This window comes from Octopus bimaculoides, chromosome 6 (assembly GCF_001194135.2).
Source record: "Octopus bimaculoides isolate UCB-OBI-ISO-001 chromosome 6, ASM119413v2, whole genome shotgun sequence".
In the NCBI taxonomy this organism is placed as follows: domain Eukaryota; kingdom Metazoa; phylum Mollusca; class Cephalopoda; order Octopoda; family Octopodidae; genus Octopus; species Octopus bimaculoides.
Window position 1 is genome coordinate 71,206,701 of NC_068986.1, and position 8,457 is coordinate 71,215,157.

Sequence of the window (8,457 nt, forward strand, 5' to 3'; positions counted from 1 at the left end):
GAAGCTGTGTGCATCTACGTCTAATGTGTGGACGTGCACTTAGATGTCTTGGATACCACTTGCTTTCATGTTTCATTGGCTATATTACACTTGTGAGAGGGAGATTTGGATCCAAATCTATTCTTCTAGTGACATAGCATACCACAAATGAATTTTAAATGTATTTTTAACATATTTCTTTTAAGACAGCGGTTTGGAAATAGCTATGGTTTTCACAGTTTTCTCTGCTTCTTTTTTTTGTGGGGTGGGGGGTGGATTATTGAAATGTTATCTGTAGTTTTAGACGCATGCTTTTAGGTATAAATTTTGAAAACAAAAAAAATTTTCGAATTTCTAATCTTTTCGCGTATTCCAATATAAATTCGAGAATATATCACGAAGTAATTAATTAAATTACAATTATCCTTTTAGATTTCCACGCGCATTTATGCATAATTTTCTTAAAAATTACGCTTATGAAAGTATTTTGTAGCCGTTGATGTTTGAAATCTGTTGTTTTCACATTTGGGCCGAATGGTGTAACTAGTTATTATTGCTAGGCGATGTGGCACGAATGAATGTAAGGGGCCTAGCTTTCAGCGATGCACTACTACTACTACTACTACTACTACTACTACTACTACTACTACTAATAATAATAAGAATTAAATATTAAACCAAATCGAAAAAACTGATGGCGTTGAAGAATTGCTCTTTTTCGTATATGAATGATGTATGATGTAATAGAAATATTTACAGTTTCGACAGTTCTGATGCCACGTGTAAATGCGACCATCGAAACAGAGTTCCTATCAATATGTGAACCCTCATAATCACAAATAATTCAAATGAAAACCGCACCATTCAACCTAATGTTACTAATCAGATAATGTGTACTCTGAATCCATTGCACAGAAAGTAGAAAATATCAGTCGTGCAAATCTCAACGGAGATAAAAAAAAAGGATGATACAGTTCAAATAAAGAACAGAATTCACTCCTCAGCGGAAGCTTCTTGCAGGGCTTTTCATTTTAGACACGTCAAAGGAGAGATGCCAGACTAATGTGGACCACCATTCACAGGGTTAAAATGGGTTTGCGTAGGGTCAATACACTTACCTAGAAAAAGAGTGAACTTGCAAAACCATCGACGACAATTCAAAGCTAACATATAATGAATAAAGAGTTGTCGACGGCCTATGATCAATAGAATCGAAATGCTTGAGTAAATATTAATACCTAGAGAACAAAAATACTAGGATATATTCGTATAAAATTATGAGTGAAAATAGGCCAGATGTAGATAAGTAGGTGGACCTCCATAAGCTTTCATTAGAATAAATATACATTCTGAAAAAAAAAATCAAAGCTAAAAATAAAAGAATAAAAAGAAAGAACACAGTATGAAAACACAAGAAACGATCACTATGCATAACACTGTGAATGTAAACCATGCAGCTATAACTAATATGTGTAACGCAAAGGAGATAATAGCGAAATATGAAAATTTCAAACCCTAAAGATACATATTACTAACAAAATAAAAACCAAATCAGATCAGTACCGACAAAAGTCTAGGTAAAATGAAATATGAAGACACTTTTAAAATAGGAAGATATAAAGGTGGAAATATTGACTATGACGTCTTAAAGCTGAATATAATTAAAAAACATATGAACCACAATTCTCCCTTTAGACAATGAAAGTACCTCAAAGAAAAAACGACGATAAAGTAACAACAAAATTTTAAAAAATAGAAACTTGACTATCACAGACTTAATTGAAATAGAAAACAGATACAAACATCAACATCATCTCTGAAATGAGCTAACACATGCAATAGTCACTGTGGTTACAAAGGAAAGTGTGTGTTCTCTTTAGATCCACTAAAATGGGAATATCAAAACCCAAGTAAACAACATGGAAAACAAACATTCAGAAAAGACAGAAAATAAGAGAAACGACCACTGAATCATTAATGAAATCAGTGATAAAATAACTGAGGAATGAAAGACAAATACTTCAGAAATATAGCGAAAGGAAAAAAAGCAAAAAGAATCTAGAATCAAAGAGCTGCTAAAAGAAGAAACTTTCGCTAAATTATAAAGAACTAGTTGGAATGTAAAACGCCAACAGCTAGCAGAAAAAATAAATATTTTGATTCCAACACATAAAACTATTTTATCAAGTACTTGGTAAAAATATAATAGAAGTCAATGCAACACCACTTGCAATATGGTACGGCATTGGCGATTCCTTTTCTACTCTTGCTTTCGGGGAATTGTAAGTGTTAAAAAGGAATATCTACGGAAAATATTGCTAAAACAACGAACACAACATCTGAACAAAAACGAGTAATACGACAAAAAAACCCCCAAAAAAACCACAGAAAAGGATGGCACCAGGGCATGATAAAATCTGAAACATCTGGTTAAAATATTTAATAGGGAAGCATAAGGTGCTAGTAGAGAAGTTTAATGAGATGTTAATGGAGCTAGAGAATATTTAATTGGTTCACTGAAGGGAAATGGCATTGCAATCTCCAAGGCTGCAGCAACTATAAACCCATAAAATTGAAGAACCACAATATACCTCCCTATACCTTACGAAACCTTAACAGTCATATTATTTCTGAGAAGGAAGAAAAATACCTGTTTCAAGAAAAATAGTAAAGGCTCATATGGCTGTAAATATACATTACTGATCAACAAAGCTATAGCCAAACATTTCCGAAATAAGAAAATGGATTTATAATACTAGTCATGAGTTAAGTAGTACCGATAAGAAGATACATGAAACATGCCACGACTATATAATAGTTTTGCGGAGAATTGCAGAGAATAAACCCATCTCCATTTAAAGAATATTCGAAAGCCGTTCTGTTTGTCCATCCATTTTCTGTCTGGTATTGACTTTTTAAACCGACATGTTAAACAGAATTGGACTTCGATTCAAATGCTATGTTATGATAAGCAACCTTCTTTTAGATGATATCAAGTTGTAAACTGCAAATGATAAATAATTAGAAACGCTACTGCAGAGTGTACACATATTTACTAACGAGATTCGTTTCGAAAAACATCAAAGTAACATTAGAAAGAAACACAATTTAAGATCACATACCATACTCGATAAAGAAACTGAGATAAGAGATTTACACGAAATGTAGACATGCAAATACTTAAGAACCAATAAAGTAGGCAGTGTACTACGCGCACGGAAGAAAGTAAATGTCAAGAAGTAGTAATGTAAATGTTTCGGATAAGTACTTAAAATAGAACTAAATGCAAAAATTAAGGTAATCGGCATCCATACTCATAATATCTTAGTAGCTTACAGCTGTAATATTCTCTGTTGGACGCTGTACAAAATGTCAAGACTTCATAGGTTGACAAAAAAGAAAGAATTCAGCCACATACTTGCATATGAAATAATAAAAAAAGAGTCAACGTACACATGCCGGGAAAAATCTTTGAGAGAGGCGTAGCAATCATACTCTGGGATATTCCAATGCAAACAGATAGGGATGTCTGGGAAAATCGACCAGATATTGTTGTCAAGGACCACTAGGAAATGAAATGCCTCTTAACTACTACATTATTCCCGACAGATGATAACGTATCTCTAGACGAGATAGACAGTCATTTAAATAGTAAGATTTGGAAATAAAGATAACCCGAATATGATATATGAAAAACAGTAACAAAAATAGTAGTAAGCATATGTGCTTTGGGAATAATCAGAAAACATGCAAATAAATTTGTGGTTAATGTATTTGGCTTGCAAGATTCTTCATGGGAACTAGTGGCTAGATTCAGATATTGCATCTCAGGAGTGGGGAAGTTATGCCAATACTAAAGCACATATTAGTTCTTTTTCACTTTTATTTTTATTAGTCAAGTGGTTAATCATTTAACCAATTAACTAATCGATTGTTCGATTAATCAAACAATCTCTTCTTCAGGTCTGAGGGCATATGTCATTGACAGGGTCGTGAATGCTGACAAAAAGACGTTAACAAAACCAACTGATTGACTGATTAACCGAACGATTAATTAAACAATATCGATTAGTTAATTGATTAAATGGTTAACCAATAATAATAATAATAATAATAATAATAATAATAATAATAATAATAATAATATTAATAATAATAATAAGACATGCTAAATAAAACTGGATGCGGATACAAATGTTACAGCAAAACAATCAGCCACCGTTTATATATGGATGAGCTAAAACTATACACTATAAATGATAAACAGCTGGAAACACTACTACAGAGAGTACATGGATTCACCAAAGAAATAGATATGAAATTTGGATTAGAAAAATGTGCCAAAGCAACCCTGAAAAGAGGAAAACTAGTTAAGAGTAGGAACATCACACTAGATAAAGCCAATGAAATAAGAGAATTAGACCAAAACCAGACATACAAATATTTAGGAATCAATGAACTTGATAGGATACAACACACATAAATGAAAGAGAAAATAAAGAAAGAATACTATAGACCAGTTAGATCAATACTGAAAACAGAGCTCAATGCTAAAAACAACATAATAGGTATTAACACTTTAGCCGTCCCAGTTATAAGTTACAGCTACAATATCCATAACTGGACACTAAATGAACTAACGAAAATAGACAGGAAAACAAGAAAAATAGTGGCAGGATCTAGGATGCACCACCCAAAATCTGACAAAGAAAGGCTATATATATATACAACGTATACACACACGCACACGCACACACACACACACACACACACGCACACACACACACATAAAGACACACACACATACCACAGGCTTCTTTCAGTTTCTGTCTACCAAATCCATTCACAAGACTTTAGTCGGCCCGGGGTTATAGTAGTAGACATTTGCCCAAGGCACCACGCTGTGGGACTGAGCCCGGAACCATGTGGTAAGGAAGCAAGCTTCTTATTTCTTTATTGTCCACAAGGGCTAAACATAGAGGGGACAAACAAGGACAGACAAAGAGACTAAGTCGATTACATCGACCCCAGTGCGTAACTGGTACTTAAATTGTACAGTATTTACAGGTTGTACATGTAGTAAGGTTGTACAGTAAGGTTGTTGTACAGTATATACAACTACAGTTGTACAGTAGTAAGGTTGTTGTACAGTATATGGATATGTTATGGGTAACTGTGATTAGGAAGTGATCAGTGGATCCGGACGTTTCAGAAACAAAGTTTGGTAAAAGGTTGGTGTGAATGGAGAAAGAAATCCAAATTGTTTCAGGCGTTAGTGTCTCGCTAGTGTATACAACTATTGCAAACTGCTGAGAATAGAATACATCAGTACGCCGATGTGTGAAGTGTATGAGAACCAAGGCTCGTGTGAAGTGGAGTCGCTGATGACAAACACTTCAGGATGGAGTGATGTGAAATAGTTTTCCTTGGTTCAGGATGTGAGATGTGGCTAGATATAGGAATTTAGGGAGTTGAAGAATCAGAATATTACAGGCATCCTCTGCGTTACGGAAGTGTTACTCTCTTAAAAATCTTACCGTAACATGGAGTTCTGTAACGTATTTCCTATTAATTTCGTGTTTAATAACGTCAATAGAAGGCAATGAGAATATAGGTTTCGTGTTACAAAAGCCCACATTATGACAAAGTTTTTCTGGAGCACAACACCACCGCAATGCAGAAAATACATGTATTTTAAGAGTACGAGATGAAGCAGAGAGACTGATCTAAAGTTGCTGGGAGATTGATATCTAGATGAAATAGGTAAATGGTGGGATGAGTAGATTCAACATACGCGGAGACACTTCCTTTCAACGTGAAATTGGAATAATGAATGCAACAGGAACAACTGGGTGATTGGCTATATATAACGAAAGGATTGAGGGTTTCAAGCCTCAGATGGAAACAAGACACGTTAAACGCTTATTAGAATGATGGGAGGTTTCTAGGTTGAATCGAAGTATACGTATTTTGGTATGTAGGCAGGAAAGGAATATCTAATAGATGGCTTCCATTGTTCTGCTAGCGTTTTAGTTTTGGTGGAAGAGGAAGAAAAGGAAACCACTTCATCGACCTTTATAAATAACCTTGTATGGTGTCAGTGATCTTGAGTGGCTTTCAGGAAATATTGCGTTAGCGAGGGAATCAGTCATGAGCTCTGGAAGAAGAGGATATGAATTAATGGCAGCTGGTAGATCAACAATTCAGGACATTATCCACCAAGTCTGGCCTCTTTTCTTTCTGGTATTCCAACTTCTCGTTAAAGTACTCATAAAGAGGAAACAATCAACCGACAAACCAACAAGTTACGAGAAAGAAAAACAATATTGATTTACCAAATCTTTGAAAGCAGTTTATAACGCTATGAAATCTTTATTCGCAAATAAGTTTATTGCTCATCTAAAAGGTAATAACTTATTGTCTCAGAAGGGACTATATATGTATAAAATGAGCTGTTGGTAAATGGCACAGATTTTGAAGGTTGTAGAAAAACAAATTAAACCTGTGCAAGAACAAATTGATTGTTGAACGGCCTTTCGTTAATACCATATATTGGAATTGGAATTATGAGAGAGTGTCTAAATTCTGTTTAACCTAATAAACTAGTAAGTATGATACGAGCCATCATGAAAAAGTAATTGAGGGGGCAAAAAAGTTCTTAGAAGGAAGCAACAAATAGAACTTGAACAAAACAGAAAAAAAACAACAATATAATGTTTCATCTCTACATTAGAAATCAATAGGGTACACATCATATGCTCATTAAAAGAGGTGAAATAACAGCAGAACAACAAAAACAGCAATAACAGCAGAACAACAACAACGGCAATAACAGCAACAAGAATAACAACAACAACATATATACATATATACATATGTATAGGTGCAGGAGTCGCTGTGTGGTAAGAAGCTTGCTTCTCAACCACATGGTTCCCGGTTCAGTCCCACTGTGTGGTACCGTGAACAAATGTCTTCTACTATAGCTTCAGGCCGACCAAAGCCTTGTGAGTGGATTTTGTGGACGGAAACTTAAAGAAGCCTGTCGTATATATATATATATATATATATATATATATGTATGTATTTGTGTGTCTGTGTTTCCCCGCCCCTATCGCTTGACAACCGATGTTGGTGTGTTTACATCACCGTAACTTAGCGTTTCGGCAAAAGAACTGGATAAAATAAGTACTAGGCTTACAAAGGATAAGTCCTGGGGTCGATTTGTTCGACTAAAGGCAGTGCTCCAGCATGGCCGTAGTCAAATGACTGAAACAAGTAAAAGAATATATATACATACACCTACAAACACACACACAGACGTATTCACACACGTACGCGTACACACTGACACACACAGACACACACTCTCTCGCACACACACACACACACACACACACACACACACACACACACACGTACGCAAGCACACTCACATATAATCGAAGAAAATCTTCAAATAAATAATAAAATATTCTGTTCTTTATAACCTGCAAAACTGGACTAAGTGATCCGATATGAAAATCGAGAACACCTTAAGAGCAAATAAATATAGTTGCACAAGTTATAAAAATGCCTAGTTACAAAAAGAAACGTACATAAATAAAGCTAGTGCTTCTTTCAGATTATGCCAACAACATATTCAAATAGCTGAACATATCATTTTCCGCATTGAAAACCATGAAATGCAGAATATATCCAATAACTTGATCGTGTATTCAACTATTTCTATTAGACACTATGCTGGCGCCTACGTATAAAAACTTAAAATACATGTCGCAAACACGCACCAAGTCCTGTATAAAACATTAATCTGGAATGTGTTTGTCCTGACTGAGAAGGAGATAAACGTAAACTGGTGATATATTATTTGAAATCATGAAAAAAATATTGTCTTGCTTCAGTAACGGTGGTCATCCGCCATCATCATCATCAATTTGACATCCACTTTTCCATGTTTGCATGTGTCAGAAAGAGTTTACTGAGGGAGATTTTTTTATATGGCCGGAAACCCTTCCGGTTGCCAACCCTCACCTGTTTGCAAGCAAGGTAATATTTCCCTACAGGCAGACATGTCCTCGTACAAGATTTGAAATGTATGACATTGACAATTTTACAACTAGCACACGATGCTAAAACAAGGAAACAACATACGCACATATGCACACATGGGTAGGCTGAAAAGTTCGAAGACAGACTATGAAGGAATAATCCTAGAGCTGTGAAATCTTGTTTGCTTTATTTTCAACTGTTCTTATTAATAACTGCATTGTTTCTTTCCAAGGAAAATTACATACGACTGTTGAAAGAAGACTTCAAAGAAACTAGTAGCGACTTCTCTTGATAATGGACAAAAGTTAGCATCATGATGTTATCAAAGTACCTGCAGAAAAAAAGTTTAGCTCCCAAGGTCATACATGCCGATTTGGTTGACGCTCTAGCGGGCACCTAAATTTAGGAGAGGAGTGGAGAGTTTTATAT

General features: G+C 35.0%; 1 protein-coding gene across 1 annotated transcript in view; it reads left to right on the forward strand.

Annotated features, from left to right (window-relative positions):
* Positions 1-8,457, forward strand: part of LOC106873438 (glutamate receptor ionotropic, kainate 2) — a 79,416-nt gene that overhangs the window by 50,205 nt on the left and 20,754 nt on the right. The gene's annotated exons all lie outside the window — the stretch shown is intronic.